Source organism: Squalius cephalus (genome assembly GCF_949319135.1).
Source record: "Squalius cephalus genome assembly, chromosome: 13".
Taxonomy (NCBI): domain Eukaryota; kingdom Metazoa; phylum Chordata; class Actinopteri; order Cypriniformes; family Leuciscidae; genus Squalius; species Squalius cephalus.
The window spans coordinates 38011885-38034299 of NC_137134.1; the positions used below are offsets into that span (position 1 = coordinate 38011885).

Below are 22415 nucleotides of genomic sequence, written 5' to 3' on the forward strand. Positions count from 1 at the left end.
GGCATCAAATACTACAGCAAACTCTTTAGTAGTTACAGGGATCTTATAATGATTAAGGAATTCACAGTAAAGATGTTCATTGTTCTTAAATAACTGACCAAAATTATACCGTTATTGTACCAGTTTCTGTAAAATAAAGATTTATTTTTAAACGTAATATATTGTTTAGTTCCAAATTAAAGAGTTGAGTGGAGAAAAGTTATGCTTAAAAATGAGTTTTTGATAATCTATCATTTATTTCGTCTCGCGGTGATGACGTCACCACTTTCGCGGTCGCGCGTCTCCCGAGTCTTTTGAGGTAAACAGTTCACACGTTAAATCTCGTAACTGCACTATAAAGTTTACTCAACATTTTACGGGGTCTTTTCAGAAAGGTTTTCATCGTGTGTCTTTCTTTTCCCATACAAAACGGTAAGATGTTAGCGAACTACTTTGTTGTTGTGAAGTTATTAGGGAATCGGATTCATGTGGACAAATTACAAGGGTTGATAATGTTATCAGCGGCTGTCTTTATATTTACATTTATATTACTGTTGTTATATTTTACTGTATCATTCGTGTATTCTCTATATTCTTGTTGAATGAGTATTGATAGTCTATGGCTCATCACTATTATCAGAGCAGCTGAAAAGCCTCTTTATTTCATGTCAATAGATCCTGTTTTCTCCTCATTCATTATGCTGATGTCTTCAGATCTGTAAATTGACACATTAAGCTCATTTTATTGTCAACAGATTTGAGCAAACGACACGATCAGCTATTGTGACATCTGCAAGATATAGGTACGTTTCATAATGGCTTTTATTTCAATAATCTGTGATGAACCATGTTTCATATGCAACACAATAAACAAAAAAAAGTTGAGTTAACTGTATTGGTGCGCCATTTGTTTCTTGCAAACCCGTAAATATATTTTTATGTTTTAATCTTTTTTTTTTTTATTCTTAATTTTTTATAATGTGACCATAAATACTTGTGGGTGGGTGGACTATTTTTTTTTTACTCAGTAAGTGATTTCTTCTTGTCATATCTGCTCCTCTTCCGTCAGTGAAGCTCCTCCTCCTTCAGTGAAGCTCCTCCTCCTTCAGTGAAGCTCCTCCCACTGCAATTCCCCAATAAATGCTGGAATATTCCCATCAGCTACAAGTGAAGATGAGCATCAAACCATCAGGAAGAGCTGAAATCTGCAAAGACAGAGTTTATTGAAGGACAGTGAGAACATGAGAGATCCAGAACACTGCAGAATGAAACACACTGAAGAACAAAGAGGTTGGTGTTTATTCCTGATTCTTCATTAGTGAGGCTGAAGAACATTAATGTTATAAAGCAGTTCATCAGATTTAGCTCTGTTATAGTAGGAAAAATAGTTGAATTATAATTAAAGCAGCAAATAAAATGAACCGGGTGCAATTATTTATTTATTTTAACTAGGATGTTTGTTATCTGTAAGTCAATATTACCGTATTTTCCGCACCATAAGGCGCACTTAAAAGCCTTTATTTTTTTCAAAAAACGACAGTGCCCCTTATAATCCGGAGCGCCTTATATATGGATCTGTCTGTAAAACAACCGCTGACTTAAACCTTGTTTATACTTTCGCCTGGCACCGGAGCGCGAACCTCCCCAAACAGACGAGGCATTTATACTTGACGCAACTGTTTTGTTTTAGACTGAACACCAGACCATACAACTGATTTAGACGCGCAAACTGGGTGCCGGTGTGATGAGATGTACTAATATCCGTCTGCTCGGGCAGATTCGGCTCAAAGTCGTGCATCTTCGGATGCGGAGTCGCGCACGCTGTTACAATGACGTAATTTTGCCGCGCGCGCGCCTCCGCATCCGAAGATGCACGACTTTGAGCCGAATCTGCCCGAGCAGACGGATATTAGTTTTTATTACCTTCGCGCTCATGCGGACGCGTCAAGTATAAATAAGGTTATACAGCTCAGCCACTTGTTTTTTCATAAATTTTTGCAAGTGGTAGATCTTGGTTTACATTTGGACTTTGGATGTGATCTTAGGCTTGAAAAGGTTGGTGACCACTGCATAACGCAAACCCAGTCAAACGTTTGACTGCAGTATCTTCTATTCTATGCGCCTTATAATCCGGTGCGCCCTATATATGAAAACAGTTCTAAAATAGGCCATTCATTGAAGGTGCGCCTTATAATCCGGTGCGCCTTATAGTGCGGAAAATACGGTAGTATTATCTGAGCATTTCTTTCTGTTTATTTTACATCTGGTTCACAATTACTGCAACCATGTTACCAAAATTATGGATATGTCTTAATACAGTTTTTGCGCATTCAAAAATATTGTTATTATCTTGCTAAAACACCAACATTTAAAAACAATGATCAAATAAATAGACTTTGCTACACGTGGTTTAGTTTGTGTAAAAACAGTGAGTGTTAAAATTATAGCATTATTGCGTATTTTTTAAATGTTCATATTTTAGGTAGTTGCATAATTTATCAAATATTTAATAGTTCTCACTACAAAAATGTGATTTATTCAGAGCCCCTAAAGGGACATGGTGATGGAAAAACTATATTTCATTGTTTTTGCGTTCTTTAGGGTTGCAAATGAACAAAGACGTTTGCTTTCCTGCTCCAACCCCCTCTTTCTTACCACAAGGGCCATTAGTGATCCGTAAAGAAGTGCTGATAGTGATAAAGGTCTGTCGGCCAAGATGTGTGTGTACATCTGAGGTTTGCTAAATGTCACACCTTCAGTACGATGTGGGAAAGCTGTAATCTGCTGATTGGTCAGTTTAAATGTCTCACATTTGGTTTCAATCACATGTTCAAAAGGATTAAAGAAGATTGTGAGGCTTTGTCTACTTTGTTCAACCTGTATATGCTCCCAATGAGCCAAATAATGAGAAAGAACCAAATTGCTTACCACAGCTATGCAGACGACACACAGATCTACTTAGCCCTATCGCCTAACGACTACAGCCCCATTGACTCCCTGTGCCAATGCATTGATGAAGTCAAGTCAAGTCAAGTCAAGTTTATTTATATAGCGCTTTTCACAACATAGGTTGTATCAAAGCAGCTTCACAGTAATAAATTAGAACAATACATCAATGTTTGTTTCTAGTGGAACGTCTACGTTTGGTAATGCTGATCAATAGTATCGTTGATTGATTAATTAAATTAAATATCCCCAAATATCCCCAACTGAGCAAGCCAAAGGCAACAGTGGCAAGGAACCGAAAAACTCCATCAGGTGACCTAATGGAGAAAAAAAAACCTTGGGAGAACCCGGGCTCAGTCGGGGGCCAGTTCTCCTCTGGCGTTTATGAACTAGAGGTCGGATTTAACTGTAGGATTAAAAGTATTATATGAATGCCTGGCTGAAGAGATGCGTCTTTAATCTAGTTTTAAACTGGGAGAGCGAGTCTGAGCAACGAACAGTATCCGGAAGACTATTCCAGAGTTTTGGTGCTAAATGTGAAAAAGCTCTCCCTCCTTTGGTGGATCTGGATATCCTAGGTATGACCAAAAGCCTCGAATTTAGTGACCTTAAAGAGCGCGATGGATTATAGGGCGATAGAAGATCCGTTAAATAGACTGGAGCTAAGCCGTTTAGGGCTTTATAAGTCAGTAGCAATACCTTGTAATTAATACGGGACTTTATAGGTAACCAATGTAGGGATGATAAAATCGGTGTTATATGATCATATTTTCTTGATCTAGTTAGAACTCTAGCGGCGGCATTTTGGACTAACTGTAGCTTGTTTATTGAGGATGCAGGACAACCAGCTAATAAAGCATTACAGTAATCTAGTCTCGAGGTCATGAATGCATGAACTAACTTTTCTGCATCAGAAACAGATAGCATATTACGTAGCTTAGCAATGTTTCTAAGGTGGAAAAAGGCTGTTCTTGTAACATATGAAATATGATTTTCAAAAGAAAGGTTACAATCTAATATAACACCCAGGTCTTTTACTGTAGAGGATAAAGTAACAGGACATCCTACTATGTTAAAGTTGTATTGTGAGAGGTTTTGTGGGTGGTTTTTTGAACCGATAAGTAGTACCTCTGTCTTGTCTGGATTTAATAAAAGAAAATTATGCGTCATCCAATCTTTTATATCTTTAACACACTCTGTCAATTTGGATAATTTAGCGTTTTCATCTGGCCGTGATGAAATATAGATTTGAGTGTCATCAGCATAACAATGGAAACTAATTCCATGTTTCCTTATAATATTTCCAAGTGGCAGCATATATATTGAGAATAATAGAGGGCCTAACACAGATCCCTGCGGCACTCCATAGTTTACTGGAGTTATGATCGATTTTTCTCCATTTAAATAAACAAAATGGTAGCGGTCAGATAAATACGATCTAAACCAGCTTAATGCTTGCCCTTGAACACCAGTATAATTTTGTAGTCGATCTAAGAGTATTGTATGATCTATAGTATCGAACGCAGCACTAAGATCAAGTAAAACTAATATTGAGATACAGCCTTGGTCAGAAGCTAAAAGTAAATCATTTGTGATTTTAACGAGCGCAGTTTCAGTGCTATGATGCGGCCTGAACCCAGACTGAAACTTTTCATAGGTGTCATTTTCTTGTAAGAAAGAGCCCAGTTGAGCGGACACAACTTTTTCTAGTATTTTAGACATAAAAGGTAGATTTGAAATGGGTCTATAATTTACTAGATTATTCGGATCTAATTGTGGTTTCTTAATGAGAGGTTTTATAACTGCCAGTTTAAATGTTTTTGGAACATAACCTAAAGATAAAGACGAGTTAATAATATTGAGGAGAGGCTCTTCCACTACAGGTAACACTTCTTTCAATAGTTTAGTTGGTATAGGATCTAGTAAACATGTTGTTGTTTTAGATGAAGTAAAAAGTTTATTTAACTCTTTTTGTTCTATAGTTGTAAAGCACTGTAATTGTTCTTGCGGGGTGATAATTGAGGCTGAATTATAAGGCGCGATTGAGGATTGAACGTTTACAATTGTGGTTCTGATGTTTTCTATTTTCTCAGTGAAGAACTTCATGAAATCATTACTACTAAACTGTAATGGAATATTTTGTTCAGGAGACATCTGTTTATTTGTTAGTCTCGCCACGGTGTTAAATAAGAACTTAGGATTGTTATGGTTGTTTTCTATTAGTTTGCGGAGATGCTCAGCCCTGGCCGCTTTTAGGGCCTTTTTATAACGTGACATACTGTCTTTCCATGCGATTCTAAAGACCTCTAAGTTGGTTTGTTTCCATTTACGCTCTAAATTACGGGTTTCTCTCTTTAGAACATGCGTAGTATTGTTGTACCATGGTGCTTTACTTTTCTCTCTGACCTTTTTTAATCTAATGGGCGCAACAATATCCAATGATCCAGAGAGAATGGTGCTCATAGTGCTAGTTAATTCCTCAAGTTCATGTGTTTGTTTGGGTTCACTGAGCAGCTGAGACAGATCCGATAAGCTGTTTGAAAAATTATCTATGGTGGATGGAAGGATTGTTCTGCCTAATCGATAACGCGGCGCAGCATGATATACTACAGGGGTACGTAATATGCAAGTTACCATGTAATGGTCAGTGACATCGTCACTTTGTGGAATGATATCTATATCGGTTGGATCGGTTCCATGTGATATAATTAAATCGAGTGTATGATTAAATCGATGAGTCGGTCCGGTAATGTTTTGCTTGACCCCAAAGGAGTTTAATAAATCTGTAAACGCAGCCCCTAACGCATCATTTTGATTATCTACATGGATATTAAAGTCTCCAACAATTAATGCTTTATCGAAGTTAACTAATAGGTCTGAGAGAAAATCTGCAAACTCTTTTAGGAAATCAGCGTAAGGCCCAGGCGGTCTATATACGGTAGCCAAGGCTAGAGATAATAGGGATGTTTTTCGAACATCTAAGAGCGTAACATTTAGTACAAGTACTTCAAATGAAATAAACTTATAACCCGTTTTCTGAGTAACATTGAGAAAATCTCTATAGATTGTTGCAACACCGCCGCCACGACCATTCAGACGGGGCTCGTGCTTATAGGAGTATCCTGCTGGAGTAGACTCATTTAAACCGAAATAATCATTTGGTTTAAGCCAGGTTTCAGTAAGGCAAAGTACATCGAATCTATTATCTGTGACTATTTCATTTACAATAACTGCCTTAGGTGTGAGTGATCTAATGTTTAGAAGACCTAGCTATAAAAATTGTTTTTGATTACCAATAGCAACATTTTCTGGTTTAATAACAATTAGATTTTTTCTAGATCCTGCAGTAGATTTATGATTTGATCTCACTAAACGAGGAATAGACACAGTTTCTATGCAATGTTCAACACTATTTATATCAGTTAAATTGGTGCAGCAGAGACTATGATTTGGACTTTTGGTTACTAGTCAAAAGGTATTTAACATTTTGGAGATGTTATCTGACAGAAGATCCGATCCGAATCTGCTTGGGTGTAAGCCATCAGCACGGTAAAGCCTAGGACGCTCCCAAAACAGATTCCAATTATTTACAAAGAGAAGTTTCTGCTCATTGCACCATGACATTAACCATTCATTAAGCGCAAATAATCTACTAAACTTTTCATGACCTAGTCGGTACGTGGGAAGCGGTCCTGACACAATAATCGTTATATCAGGCGATGTGCTGCGTACCGTATCGATCAGATTCCTGAAGTCTTTCTTCAGAACCTCCGTCTGGCGCAGTCTGATGTCGGCCCCTCCCGCGTGCAGGACCACGGTTCCGACGCGCTCGTTCAGAATCTCGGGAACGTGAGCAGCGATTTCAGAAACACGAGCACCAGGAAAGCAGTGACTATGCACCTTACTTTTATTTAACGTAGCGTGTACGTGTCGAACGATGGAATCGCCGATGATCACAGCATCGCGTTCTGTTTCGCGAAGAGGGGAGAAGCGGTTTTGTGTGGATATCTCGAAAACCGGGAGGGTCGGAGAGAGTTTTCTTGGTCTAGACCTGGCTCGCGTCTTCCGCTGCGGAAAAATCCAGGCTTCGTGATGGCATGTTGGAGCCGGAGTGAACGAGACCATGGCTGATCGCGACCTCGACGTTCGGGACCGATGTTGAGGAACGCACGGAGTAGACGAGGTCGGAGTCAGCGGGTTAGTAACGTTAATCTCTGATTTGTGTGCCTCGGCACGTGATGTTTCAAGAGCTAACCGCCGGTCTATCAGCTCGGCTTTTCTTACTAAAAGGTCGTGGATCTGTTTCTCAACAGCTTCCAGCTCAGACTGCACCGCGTGCAGCTCAAATGTGTCCTCACCTGCACCAAAAGGTAGACTACTTACATTTGATATATTCGCCATTTTAACAGATGGACAGTAAGTTAAGTTAGCAACGACGCTACCAGTGGTGCTATCAATATTAATACTAATTTATGGCTTAAGTCTTGGATATAATCCGTCTTTTCAGTGGTACGGGTGTAGAGTAGACGCACGATAGGCGAAAAAATGTTTGTTTGTAAATGAGTGCGGAGAAGACGCGTTCAGCCGTGATCCACGGACGTAACCTATAAGAGTATCCAGCGTTGGATCACTAGGCTTGAGACGCGTCTGCTCAACAATCCGCGTTATAACTATGAGGTGAGGAAAAGTAGAAAATGTTCGTTGTAAGTGAGTTTAAAGAGAAATCAAGAATTATAAATCAATCGATGGAGCTCCAAAGACAACAACGCGCTCAGACGCGACGCATGCGCATTCGAAACAGGAAGTCGAAACAGGACATCCAATTCAGACAAACCTCTTTCTGAAGTCAACAGTTGGATGTGTCAAAACTTTCTTCAGTTAAACAAAGACAAAACTGAAGTCATTGCGTTTGGAAACAAAGATGAAGTTCTCAAGGTGAACGCATACCTTCACTCTAGGGGTCAAACAACTAAACATCAAGTCGGGAATCTTGGTGTGACACTAGAGTCAGACCTTAGTTTCAGTAGTCATGTCAAAGCAATAACTAAATCAGCATACTATCATCTGAAAAATATTGCAAGAATTAGATGCTTTGTTTCCAGACAAGACTTAGAGAAACTTGTTCATGCTTTCAATCTTTTCTGGAGTCAACGACAACTGTTTCATCGGGATGGCCATCACCCAAACAAACTTGGTTCAAGAGTGTTAAAGGACAATATCTACTTCTCCCTCAATCATCCTTCTGCGGTTTGTGCCAATCCACTCAATCTGAACGGCACACACACACCTGGACACAGTATGAATGACCACGGGACTTCACTTCAGCAGCAAAATGGACATGATAACACCACTCCGCCACAACAACTTCTGCTCACGGACACAATCTCAGCTGAGCCCTGCACACAGAGCTCACCACAGACAGACATATCAGAACTGCTTGAAGATTCAGCACCCAAGGACGACTTCCTGGAAAACAGCCAGGGAAGCCAGGACAGCATATTACAGCCTCCGAAGACACCAGAGCAACAGCCCCTTTCACCAGACACGTTTTCCCTCTCGCCAGCAACGCCACTTCTGTGCTTCTCACAGAAAATGGAAGAACTGGTGCCTGCTGGAACCAGACTATCCCACTCTTTTGCTGCAAGCCCCCAGATATCAACTAAAAAAAGACAGGCACCACTACCACCAAAGCCTGCGGGCCCAGCTCGCCCTCCCCCTCCTTCTGTGAGAGCTCTTCGGCCTCTGCCACAACGCCAGGGCCCACACCCTCCTCCTTCTGCTCGAGGTGAACCAAAAACAACTGATACCAGCTCTCAGTGATATGTGTCGGGTCCCCGCTCTGATAACAGTAACTTTCTCAAATGTTTACAGAACAAGCGGGAACCCAGTGTGCCTCTATCTTTCTCTATTGCTGTTCTATTACATGATAGAAAGTCTAAGGCCTTCAATAGCCGTACAGCAAACCCAACTAATCTGGTGCCTATTACACGTCAAACTAATATTGCTGTGGGGAAAAGTAAGTCTGTTAAGTTAGCTCTTTTAAACATTCGCTCACTTAAAAATAAATCACTTCTAGTCAACGACTTAATAACCACAAACAACCTGGATTTTATGCTTCCAAATGAAACCTGGCTAGAAGACAGCTGCAGTGCAACAATCCTCAATGAAGCAGCCCCTCCTAACTTTACTTTTATGAGTGTCTGCAGAGCTGTTAAGAGAGGTGGGGGTCTAGCTGCTCTTTTTAAAGATATCTATCAATGTAAGCAAATATCATTTGGGAATTACTTGTCTTTCGAATATCTGGGTACTGTGTTAAAAGGTGCTCCACGTATTTTACTTTTCATTATTTACAGGCCTCCAAAATACTCTCCAGCCTTCGCTGAGGACTTTACAGAACTGTTATCAACAATTACCTCAGAGTTTGACTGTTTTGCCATTGCAGGAGATTTTAACATTCACATAGATAGTGCAGAAAACAATATGGCAAAAGAAATCAAAAGTGTTTTAAAAACTTTTGATCTGACTCAGCATGTACATGGACCCACACACAATCGTGGACACACTCTAGATTTACTTATCAGTAAGGGTCTAAACATTTCATCGATTGTTATTAAGGATGTAGCACTGTCTGATCATTTCTGTATTTTCTTTGATATATTGATCTCTCCTGCCACTGAAGCTAGATCTGTGTCTGTCAGGAAGAGATGCTTAAATGAGAACACTGGTGTCCTATTTATGAAGGCTATATCTTTAACACCAAGCATATCTGCAGACTCTGTTGATTTTCTCCTTGATTCTTTTAACTCAAAAGTTAAAGGTGTAATTGATGATATTGCTCCTGTTAAAGTCAGGAAGAAGAGTGGCAGACAAAAAGCACGTTGGAGAAACTCAACAGCAGTGCAAAATATGAAAAGACAATGCAGAAAAGTAGAGCGCATGTGGCGGAAGACAAAACTTGTAGTCCATTATAACATCTACAAAGACAGCCTTCATGCTTTCAATATGGAACTAAGCAAAGCTAGACAGACTTTCTTCTCAAATATTATAAACAGCAATTTAAACAACACACGCACTCTTTTTGCTACTGTAGAGAGACTGACAAACCCCCCAAGCCAGATTCCCAGTGAAATGCTCTCAGACAGCAAGTGCAGTGAGTTTGCTTCTTTCTTCTCTGAGAAAATCAATAATATCAGAAAGGTGATCAGCACATCCTTGAGTTGCACTGGGGTCAGACAGATCAGACCACCTGAGAAAGTAGTTACTATGTCTGACTTCAAAGAAATTGATGGCAAAATTTTGGAAGAAACCGTACAGCACCTTAAAACATCAACCTGTGCTCTTGACACACTTCCCACATCATTTTTCAAAAGTGTGTTAAACAGTTTAGAAGCAGATCTTCTAGAAGTGGTAAATGCTTCACTTCTCTCTGGGAGTTTTCCAAACTCCCTAAAAACTGCAGTTGTCAAGCCCCTCCTGAAAAAGAGCAATCTAGATAAGACCATATTAAGCAACTATAGACCGATCTCAAATCTTCCTTTCATAGGCAAGATCATAGAAAAAGTTGTCTTCAATCAGCTGAACAAATTCTTGAGCTTGAATGGATACTTTGACAATTTTCAATCTGGTTTCCGACCGCACCACAGCACAGAGACAGCGCTCATAAAGATAATAAACGATATTCGCTTAAAAACTGATTCAGGCAAATTATCAGTGCTGGTACTACTCGACCTCAGTGCTGCATTTGACACTGTCGATCACAACATACTTCTGGACAGGCTGGAAAACTGGGTGGGGCTTTCTGGGATAGTCCTAAAATGGTTCAGGTCATACTTAGATGGGAGAGGTTATTATGTGAGTATAGGAGACCATAAGTCTGAATGGACATCCATGACATGCGGAGTCCCTCAAGGCTCAATTCTTGCGCCACTCCTGTTCAACCTGTATATGCTCCAAATGAGCCAAATAATGAGAAAGATCCAAATTGCTTACCACAGCTATGCAGACGACACACAGATCTACTTAGCCCTATCGCCTAACGATTACAGCCCCATTGACTCCCTGTGCCAATGCATTGATGAAGTCAACAGTTGGATGTGTCAAAACTTTCTTCAGTTAAACAAAGACAAAACTGAAGTCATTGCGTTTGGAAACAAAGATGAAGTTCTCAAGGTGAACGCATACCTTCACTCCAGGGGTCAAACAACTAAACATCAAGTCAGGAATCTTGGTGTGACCTAGAGTCAGACCTTAGTTTCAGTAGTCATGTCAAAGCAATAACTAAATCAGCATACTATCATCTGAAAAATATTGCAAGAATTAGATGCTTTGTTTCCAGACAAGACTTAGAGAAACTTGTGCATGCTTTCATCACCAGCAGGGTGGATTATTGTAATGGACTCCTCACTGGCCTTCCCAAAAAGACCATAAGACAGTTGCAGCTCATACAGAACGCTGCCGCCAGGATTCTGAGCAGAACCAGAAAATATGAACATATCACACCAGTCCTCAGGTCTTTACACTGGCTCCCAGTTAAATTTAGGATTGATTTTAAAGTATTATTACTGGTATATAAATCATTCAATGGCCTAGGACCTCAATACATTGCAGATATGCTCACTGAATATAAACCCAACAGATCACTCAGATCATTAGGATCATATCAGCTAGAAATACCAAGGGTTCACTCTAAGCATGGCGAGTCCGCTTTTAGCTATTATGCTGGAACAGCTTCCAGAGGAGATCAGACGTGCTCCTACAGTAGTCACATTCAAATCCAGACTCAAAACACTTCTGTTTAACTATGCATTTACTGAATGAGCACTGTGCCGCTGTTCGTCCGACTGTTTGTACTGTATTTTATTTTTTATTTTTCTAAACTGTTTTAATTATTCTTATTTCTTTTTATTATTTTAATTTCTTCTATGTAAAGCACTTTGAATTGCCATTGTGTATGAAATGTGCTATATAAATAAACTTGCCTTGCCTTGCCTTGCCTTACAGCTGGTGTTAAGATGCGTTTTGGTCAGTTGGATCACAAGTATACAAGGGCCCATTCCCGTTTACACCTGGTGCTTCAAATCCATCTCTTTTATCCACTTTCGACCACTTTTGTTCTGTTTCTTTGAGGGGACGGTCTATGGGCAGGTAAATGTACGAGCTTTCAATATAATGGGTGAAATAAGCTCATGCAATTTGCATATGAACATGACCAGAGACGGACAGAAAAATAGACGAAGAGTTTTGTTTCTGCTCTTAAAGCTGCAAGTCCACGTCAAACACAGAGTTTTCCTTCTTCAAACCAAACTCGGGTCTTCAGCCAACAAAGTTTAAATGCCATCTGGCTACAGCGCTTCCCATAATGTTTACACATTTGTGTCTGTTTGAACACACTCGACCACATGAGCGTCTACACTACCAAAGCAATCCGGTTGAATGTGTTTTCGACTACCTCTGGAAGTGGTCAAAAGTGGACAAGCTCAAATTGTTTTAGACCCTGTTTACACCAGTGTTTAGCACGTCCACTTGTAATCTAGTTTTTTTTTTCACTACATAATTGTTATTTTATTGATTTACTGAGCACTTTTTTAACTTTAATTTCAGGCCCGATGGATGAGATTGAAGAAGTGAATGAAGTGGAGAAACATCAAATAAGATCTCAGAAATCTTTCACTTGCACTCAGTGTGGAAAGAGTTTCACATACAAACCATATCTCAAGGTTCACATGAGGATCCACACTGGAGAGAAACCGTTCACATGTGATCAGTGTGGGAAGAGTTTTGCACGACAAGGACACCTTCAGGAACACATGAACATCCATACTGGAGAGAAACTGCATGAATGTGATCAATGTGGGAAAACATTTTTGTCGGCTTCAGCCCTGAGGAGACACATGACAGTTCATTCACAGGAGAAACCACATTCATGTTCTTTGTGTGGAAAGAGTTTTTCACGTCTGCAGGATTTACAAGTTCATCAGAAAATACACACTGGTGTAAAAAATCATGTGTGCTTTGAGTGTGAGAAGACTTTTGTTAGAGCTGAAGATTTGAAACGGCACCAGAGAATTCACACTGGAGAGAAACCTTACAAGTGTTCACACTGCGACAAGAGATTCAATCAATCAGGATCCCTGAAAAAACACGAGAGGATCCACACTGGAGAGAAACCTTACAAGTGTTCACACTGCGACAAGAGATTCAGTCGGTCAGGAAACCTGAAAGCACACGAGAGGATCCACACTGGAGAGAAACCGTATCACTGCACTGCATGTGGGAAGAGCTTCACTCATTCATCTAATCTACACAGTCATACAAAAACTCACATTAAGTAGCTTATCTTCAGTTCCAGCACTTTCAAGTGCGATGCCAACTCTCTTTCCTATTAGCTTGTCTAAACCAGCCTCAACCACGGCTGTAGCCAGTTATGAAGTCACAGAGGTCCAGACTTCAGTATATTTCCTAGGTGTATATAATAAAGGTTGTGAAATAATATGCTAATATAGTATTAACTCTACTTTAGTGCTGCAAGGATATTGCACAGCTCCAAGATCTTCTCATCTGAGCTCTGCGGTCTGTCGCCGCTCATCAACATCAGAATATTGAGATGACCAATCAAATTAAAGTAGACAGGCTTTATGTTCACAGAAGCTGCTGAGCGCATGTTCTAGCGCTTCAGTTAACGGTCATGAAGTGTGAGATCAAATATAGCTAAACTAAACATTTCATATTTGACAGCTATTTTAGGATAGAAATGATAAGTGACCGACAAAAATAATCAGGAAAACTGATGAATATGAATATCAGTTGAGCCTATGTTTATGACCCCGAACCCCCTGAACTACCTCATATCTGTGACACCGGCGATTCTAGAACTCTACAGCCCTGGCCACAACCATCGACAGTATAAAAGAAACATTGTCAACATTGTTAAGATCTGTCTTATTTGCTTCCAGTTTTACTTTCTTTTTGTATTTGCTGCATCAAGTATTAAACTTTTATTGTCCATTTTTATTGTCTGCTCCTTCTTGCATCAAGAAAAAAAAAATAGTTGATTCTAATGTTTTCCTGTTATTAGTTTGATTGCTTCTATTGCTCTCCTCATTTGTATGTCGTTTTAGATAAAAGCGTCTGCTATATGATCAGATGTAAATATATTGTATTTAACAGATTTTACAAGGAAGCAGATTGATGGAGGTAAAATACAAGTGATATGAGGAGTAATATAAAGTAAGAGACTCTCTGAAAATAAACTCTTATTGCATTTAGGTAAGAAACCGGATCATGTTATGTGAGTCTAAAAGTAAACTGAACAAGGTTCCTAACCTGTCTGTCAAGGTAGGGGATTGTGTAATATCAAACAGAAATAGTGTTAATTATCTTGGCTGTGTCCTTGACAATGATTTAAGTGGTGCAAGTATGGCTATGAAAACTTTAGGTAAGGCTAATGCTAGAACAAAACTTCATGCTAGATATGTTAGTTTTCTGGCTAAACAAAATGTAAAACGTACTCGGTTACTAACGTAACCTCGGTTCTCTCTAGAGAGAGGAACGAGTACTGCGTAGAATACGCTAGGGGAAAATCCTTTTCCACGAGAATACTGAAGCCAAAAAATTATCCTTAATTTTGTATTAATGTAAAACGCGTTGCGGCAGCATACAGACATAGGCGAGGCAGCTTGCGCGCCTATTGGCTGGTCTGCTGGCAACTGCTTAAGCCTATCGAGCGAGACCTAGAGTGACGTCAGACCCAATGAGGGCGCTTCGCGCCCTCTGCGTCACGTCCCGCCGAAACGGGCGTGGCTTAGGTCTATAAATACCGCTCGCAGGCTTTATATCTCTGGTTTTTCATAGTCGAAGCAACCAGAGCGCGTGCATGCACGGCAGGATACGCAGTACTCGTTCCTCTCTCTAGAGAGAACCGAGGTTACGTTAGTAACCGAGTACGTTCTCTTACGAGAGATTCTCTCGTACTGCGTAGAATACGCTAGGGGAACCTACTGTAAAACGCCGTGCGTGCTGGGATCTGATACTATAGACTCAAGGGCGACAGCCCGGAGTTCATACAGTACACAATCACCCAGGGGACTCACAGGGAATCCTGGAAGAGGAGGGGTTTAGCCACTATCTTCCTCTATGGTAGCATAGAGCAAGGACTGCAATACTCAAATAGCTGCATAACTGACAGCGCCAGTTTATGAGATTTGGCCATACTAGACCGACAGTAGTCTGGCCTGTAGTGCGGGAACCTCTAGGTTGTAAAACCTTATAAATGTAGACGGAGAGGCCCAGCCTGCCGCCATACAAATATCTTGCAAGGCAATCCCACTTGACCAGGCCCACGATGAAGCCATGCTTCTCGTGGAGTGCGCTTTGACACCCAGCGGGCACTGCATGCCCTTGGTTGTGTAAGCTAGCGCTATTGCGTCCACTACCCATCTGGATAGGGTCTGTTTCGAAGCGGCTAGTCCCTTAGAACGCCCGCTGAACGAAACAAAGAGCTGCTCCGTATGTCTGAAAACAGACGAGCGAGACACATAAGCTCTTAACGCCCTGACTGGGCAAAGGGAGCTTTCGTCCATATTTCCTTCAGTGACCGGCAGAGCAGACAGGGAGATGGCCTGTGCTCTGAACGGTGTATTGAGGGATTTAGGAACATAACCGTGCTTAGGTTTGAGTATAACTCTAGAGTCATTCGGCCCAAATTCCATGCACGTCGCGCTTACTGAGAGTGCGTGTAAGTCCCCTATGCGCTTCACTGAAGCGAGAGCCAGAAGAAACGCCGTCTTGAAAGACAGGTGTTTAAGATCAATCTTCTGCAAGGGCTCGAATGGATGACCTTTCATGGCTTCCAGTACCGTAGAAAGGTCCCATATAGGGACTGTGGGAGGTCTGGGAGGATTCAGTCTCTTAGCTCCTCTAAGGAAGCGAATGACTAAATCGTTCCTTCCAATAGACTGGCCAAGCGTGGTCGAAGAGAACACTGCTATGGCCGCTACATAGACTTTGAGCGTGGAAGGGGACCTGCCCTTATCCAACAGCTCCTGTAGGAAGGAGAGAACCTCTGTCACACCGCAATGCAGGGGTGACACACCACGAGCTGTGCACCAGCTAGAGAACACTGACCATTTTGAGGCATAGAGACGTTTAACACTCCCTGTGGGAGGTCAGCGGGTACCCGTTGATGGCCCACACATGGAGGGACCACAGCTCTGGGTGAGGATGCCAGATCGAGCCGTTGGCTTGAGAGAGGAGATCCCTCCTCAGAGGCACTGGCCACGGGGCGGTGCTCGCTAACTGCATCACAATTGGGAACCAAGGTTGGCTCATCCAAAGTGGGGCTACAAGCAGCACTGAGCATCCTTCTTCCCTGACCCGTTCTACCACCTGAGTCAGGAGGGAGACGGGGGGAAAAGCGTAGAGAGGACGGCGAGGCCACTCGTGGGTCAGCGCGTCCTTGCTCTTCGAGAAAAATTCTGGACAGTGAGCGTTTTCTTGAGACGCGAACAGGTCTACTTCCGCTCTGCCGAATTTCTTCCACAGCAGCTGGACTGTCTGTGGGTGCAAAGACCATTCCCCTGTCGGAACCTGGTTCCTGGACAGTCTGTCTGGTCCTATATTTAGGAGCCCTGGCACGTGCGCTGCTCTCAGCGAGAGCAGGTTGCTGCGGGCCCATATCAGGAGGCGCTTGGTTAGCCTGTACAGAGTCAGGGACCTGAGGCCACCCTGGCGATTTATGTAGGACACCACTGAGACGTTGTCTGAACGTATTAGCACGTGGTGTCCCTTTATGAGGGGACAAAAGCGCGTGAGCGCTTTGCTCACTGCCAACATTTCGAGGCAGTTGATATGTAAGAGCTTCTCCTGCTTTGACCATTGGCCAAAAAGCGGTCTGCCCTCGAGCAGCGCTCCCCATCCCGAGGTGGATGCGTCCGTGAAAACCACCATCACTCTCGAGGAAGTCCCCAGGCTTACACCTGATTGGTACCAGTCTTTTGCCTCCCAAGGTTTCAAAGCTGCAGTGCACGCTTGATTGACCTTGAAGCGAAGCCGACCGGACTGGCTCTCTTTCTGAGCCAGAACTGCAGTGGGCGCATGCGCAGAAGGCCCAACTGGAGAACTGAAGATGCTGAGGCCATCAGACCTAGCATCCTTTGAAATGTTTTGAGAGGGACTATCGCGCCGCAGCGGAACGAGCCGGCTGCGCGCCGAATGTCCAGTGTGCGCTGAGATGACAGGCGTGCTGTCATTAGCAGCGAGTTCAGCTCTATTCCCAGAAAAGATATAATCTGACTGGGGAATAGCGAGCTCTTTTCCCAGTTCACTGCGAGACCGAGATTCTCGAGGTGATCGAGTAAAATGGTCCTGTGCTCTACGAGCTCCGAGTGAGATTGGGCTAGAATCAGCCAGTCGTCCAGATAGTTCAGCACTCGTATACCCCGTAGTCTGAGGGGTGCGAGCGCTGCGTCCATGCACTTCGTAAATGTACGGGGTGCCAGGGACAAGCCGAAAGGCAGGACTGTACTGATATGCCTGGCCCTCGAAGGCGAATCTCAAAAATTGCCTGTGACGTGACGCTATCTGTATTTGAAAATATGCGTCCTTTAGATCTATTGACACAAACCAGTCCCCTCGGCGGACATGCGCGAGGATTTTTCTGGTCGTGAGCATCCTGAACTGGCGCTTCAGAAGCGCTCTGTTCAGCTGCCGCAGATCTAGTATGGGTCTGAGACCCCCGTCTTTCTTGGGCACCAGGAAGTATCTGCTGTAAAGCCCCCCTTCGCTTTGAGCTTGAGATAGGGGTTCTATAGCCCCTTTGCTCAACAGTTTCAGAATCTCGGCTCGAAGTAGATGAGCTACTTTCGATTCTACCATGGTCTCGACGCGCGCCATGAAGCTGATTGTACATCAGTTCGCAGAGTGATATTGTCCTGTACGTCAGAGTGATATTGTCCTGTAAGTCTGTTCGCAGAGTGATATTGTCCTGTAAGACAGTTTGCAGAGTGATATTGTCCTGTACATCAGTTCGCATAGTGATATTGTCCTGTACGTCAGTTCGCAGAGTGATATTGTCCTGTACGTCAGTTCGCAGAGTGATATTGTCCTGTACGTCAGTTCGCAGAGTGATATTGTCCTGTAAGTCAGTTCACAGAGTGATATTGTCCTGTACGTCAGTTTGCATAGTGATATTGTCCTGTACATCAGTTCGCAGAGTGATATTGTCCTGTACGTCAGAGTGATATTGTCCTGTAAGTCAGTTCGCAGAGTGATATTGTCCTGTACGTCAGTTTGCAGAGTGATATTGTCCTGTAAGTCAGTTTGCAGAGTGATATTGTCCTGTACGTCAGTTTGCATAGTGATATTGTCCTGTACATCAGTTCGCAGAGTGATATTGTCCTGTACGTCAGAGTGATATTGTCCTGTAAGTCAGTTCGCAGAGTGATATTGTCCTGTACGTCAGTTTGCAGCGTGATATTGTCCTGTAAGTCAGTTTGCAGAGTGATATTGTCCTGTACGTCAGTTCGCAGAGTGATATTGTCCTGTAAGTCAGTTTGCAGAGTGATATTGTCCTGTACGTCAGTTCGCAGAGTGATATTGTCCTGTACGTCAGTTCGCAGAGTGATATTGTCCTGTAAGTCTGTTTGCAGAGTGATATTGTCCTGTACATCAGTTCGCAGAGTGATATTGTCCTGTAAGTCAGTTCGCAGAGTGATATTGTCCTGTACGTCAGTTCGCATAGTGATATTGTCCTGTACATCAGTTCGCAGAGTGATATTGTCCTGTACGTCAGAGTGATATTGTCCTGTACATCAGTTCGCAGAGTGATATTGTCCTGTACATCAGTTCGCAGAGTGATATTGTCCTGTACGTCAGAGTGATATTGTCCTGTACATCAGTTCGCAGAGTGATATTGTCCTGTACGTCAGTTCGCAGAGTGATATTGTCCTGTAAGTCAGTTCGCAGAGTGATATTGTCCTGTAAGTCAGTTTGCAGAGTGATATTGTCCTGTACGTCAGAGTGATATTGTCCTGTACATCAGTTTGCAGAGTGATATTGTCCTGTACGTCAGAGTGATATTGTCCTGTAAGTCTGTTCGCAGAGTGATATTGTCCTGTACGTCAGAGTGATATTGTCCTGTAAGTCTGTTCGCAGAGTGATATTGTCCTGTACGTCAGAGTGATATTGTCCTGTAAGTCTGTTCGCAGAGTGATATTGTCCTGTACGTCAGAGTGATATTGTCCTGTACATCAGTTCGCAGAGTGATATTGTCCTGTACGTCAGAGTGATATTGTCCTGTAAGTCTGTTCGCAGAGTGATATTGTCCTGTACGTCAGAGTGATATTGTCCTGTACATCAGTTCGCAGAGTGATATTGTCCTGTACGTCAGAGTGATATTGTCCTGTAAGTCTGTTCGCAGAGTGATATTGTCCTGTAAGTCAGTTCGCAGAGTGATATTGTCCTGTACGTCAGTTCGCAGAGTGATATTGTCCTGTACGTCAGTTTGCAGAGTGATATTGTCCTGTACATCAGTTCGCAGAGTGATATTGTCCTGTACGTCAGAGTGATATTGTCCTGTAAGTCTGTTCGCAAAGTCGATTTTTATGTGCGCAAGCCCTGTGTGAAGGGCTGTGCTTGTGTGTAGGAATGGGCACTGAGTAGTGGGCATTTTTTCTACACATGAAACACCGTCGGCCGTGGCCGGGACACCAGAAAATACACTCTTTAAGGGATTTATCTGGGTAGCCGTAAAAACGGCTTTTTTGTGCAGGCAAGCGGGCAATGGAACCGGCTTGTTGGCTGCTAAATACGCTGGACCAGTCACATTTCCTGGAACTGGACGAGCGGCAAGCTTTGGTGGAAGTCCGGCCGCAGCGGGACTTGGACACCGTCGCTTTCCTAGGCGTGCTAGGACGATTTCGGGGCCTCTGGCTTCAACGCAACCTTTTGCCGCGGGGCGGCGGCCGGATGAGCGAGAGCGCGGTCTCGAGCTCTGGGTTTGGCGGCGTTGTGAAGAGGAGGCGGTGGGCGGAGGCTTAGGCTGTGAGCTCTGAGCAGACGGTTTCGCACGGCCTGCTGCAGAACTGGAGCGCTTCGGGAGGAAGTGCTTCATGGCCTGGGTCGCTTTCTGCACCTCAGCGAACCTATCGGCGAAGTCTTTGACCGAGGTTCCGAAGAGGCCGGCAGGGGAAAGCGGCGCGTCGAGGAACGCGGTGCGTTCTGACTCAGTCATGTCCGAGAGCGTCAGCCACAGATGTCTCTCAGACACGGTGAGCGAGGCCATGCTCCGTCCAATGGCCTGTGCTGCTGACTTGGTGGTGCGAAGAGCTGTAGCGCTCCTCAAGTCCGGCATGCAGATTGCGTCAGGTCCTCTCTCATCCAGCTTACGGAGGAGATCGGCCTGGTATATAAGGAGCGTGGCCATGGTGTGCAATGCTGACGCGGCCTGCCCGGCGGCGGAGAAAGCGCGGCGGAGCAGGGCTGACGTCATGCGGCAGGCTTTTGAGGGCAGCGCCATCTTAGCACGCCGTCCAGCGGAGGGCGGGCATAAGTGCGCTGCAATAGCCTCTTCGACCGGCGGCAGGGAGTGGTAGCCTCTGTTCTTTGCGTCGTCGACAGCGGAGAACGCCAAAGAGACAGAGGATCGTGTCCTGGCCGAAAAAGGGGAGCCCCAAGACTTAGCGACTTCTTCATGAAGCTCAGGAAGAAAAGGCGCTGGCTTGGATGCAGGTGAAACGCGCTCCCCAGGCAGGAAGTAGCCGTCCAGCCGGTTGTGAGCAGGCTGCTCAGGCGTAATCCACTCGAGGCCGAGGCTCGCCGTGGCCTGAGTGAGTACGCGCACGAGCTCCGCCTCAATGCTCGCTCTCTTCCCCGTAGAAGCACGGGCAGGGGGGGCGGGATCCTCAGAGCTCGCCCAATCCTCAGAGCTCGCCCAATCCTCACTGCCTGATGCTAGGAGAGAGCAGGAATCCCCCTCTCGCAGCAGCGCGTCGATCTCATCAGCGTCATTGACAGAAGCGGCGGCAGACCGCGGCCGCTGTCCGTCCGGAAGTGAAGCTGATGAAACCGGAGAAGCAGGCGGGCGCACCGGCGAGCTTCGACGGCTGGGAGAGGGCTCCGGGATTCGCTGAGCGCGGCGCTTTTTACGGCGCGGCACAACAGCAGGTGTGGGCGCAGTCTCGCTGAATAGTGCCAAGCGAGTCCTCAGAGTCGCTAATGGCAACAGCTCGCAGTGAGGGCAGCCGCCGTCAGCGAGCGCGAGAGCTGCGTGATCTTGACCCAGGCAGGAAGCGCATATGACATGGCGGTCCCCGTCGCTGAGTGCGGCTTTGCACGAGCCGCAAGAAGGCATCTTGAAAAAGACGCAGCTCTTTTAGATAGTGTGAGTCGCACCGGCGAACACACACACACAGTGCAGAGAAAGGATATGGGCGCTGGATAGCGCAGCAGGAAGGCGATGAAGGCGGCGCGGCCAGCAGCTTCGTCGACTCGTCCCGCCGAGGTGCTTCTTCAACAGCGCGGCTTCTTCTCGGATCCAGCGATGTGAGTTGCTTCGCTGAAGGATGAAAAACCAGAGATATAAAGCCTGCGAGCGGTATTTATAGACCTAAGCCACGCCCGTTTCGGCGGGACGTGACGCAGAGGGCGCAAAGCGCCCTCATTGGGTCTGACGTCACTCTAGGTCTCGCTCGATAGGCTTAAGCAGTTGCCAGCAGACCAGCCAATAGGCGCGCGAGCTGCCTCGCCTATGTCTGTATGCTGCCGCAACGCGTTTTACATTAATACAAAATTAAGGATAATTTTTTGGCTTCAGTATTCTCATGGAAAAGGATTTTCCCCTAGCGTATTCTACGCAGTACGAGAGAATCTCTCGTAAGAGAACTACTTGCATCATGTTTAGTGCAATGTCATTTTGAGTAAGCATGCATTTCTTGGATGTCTGATCTGTATTGTGTATGGTTGGATAAGTTACAGAAATCTCTAAATAAATTGATACGATTCGGGTTTGAGTAGTTTTGCACATGTTGATGATCCCATTTTAGGGATTCATTGATTTCCCATTGATTTATTTTATTTATTTCCCCAGCCAAAAAATAAATACAATTTCTTACTGATCCCAAACTTTTGAACGGTAGTGATTAATATTACACAAAATACTACAAAAGATTTATATTTCTGTTATTTGTAACTTTCTATTAATCAAAGAATCCAGAAAAAAAAAAAATTAGCATCAAATCCTCATATTAGAATGATTTCTGAAGGATCATGTGACACTGAAGACTGGAGTAATGATGCTAAAATTCAGCTTTGGTCTCAGGAACAAATTATACTTTTCTTTTTTTTTAATTGTAATAACATTTCACAACATTACTGTTTTTTTAAATGCAGCCTTGGCGAGCAGGAGAGGCTTTTAAAAATATGCCTGATAAAAGTTGAATAAGGCTACTGGGAATGGCATCAAATACTACAGCAAACTCTTTAGTAGTTACAGGGAT

General features: G+C 43.7%; 1 long non-coding RNA gene across 1 annotated transcript; it reads left to right on the top strand.

Annotated features, from left to right (window-relative positions):
* The first annotated feature begins 277 nt into the window (after positions 1–277).
* LOC307170289 lies at positions 278–13934 on the top strand. Its single transcript, XR_013823333.1, has 4 exons — positions 278–411; positions 735–782; positions 1049–1269; positions 12526–13934. It is a non-coding gene; the product is annotated as an uncharacterized lncRNA (long non-coding RNA).
* The last annotated feature ends 8481 nt before the right edge of the window (positions 13935–22415 follow it).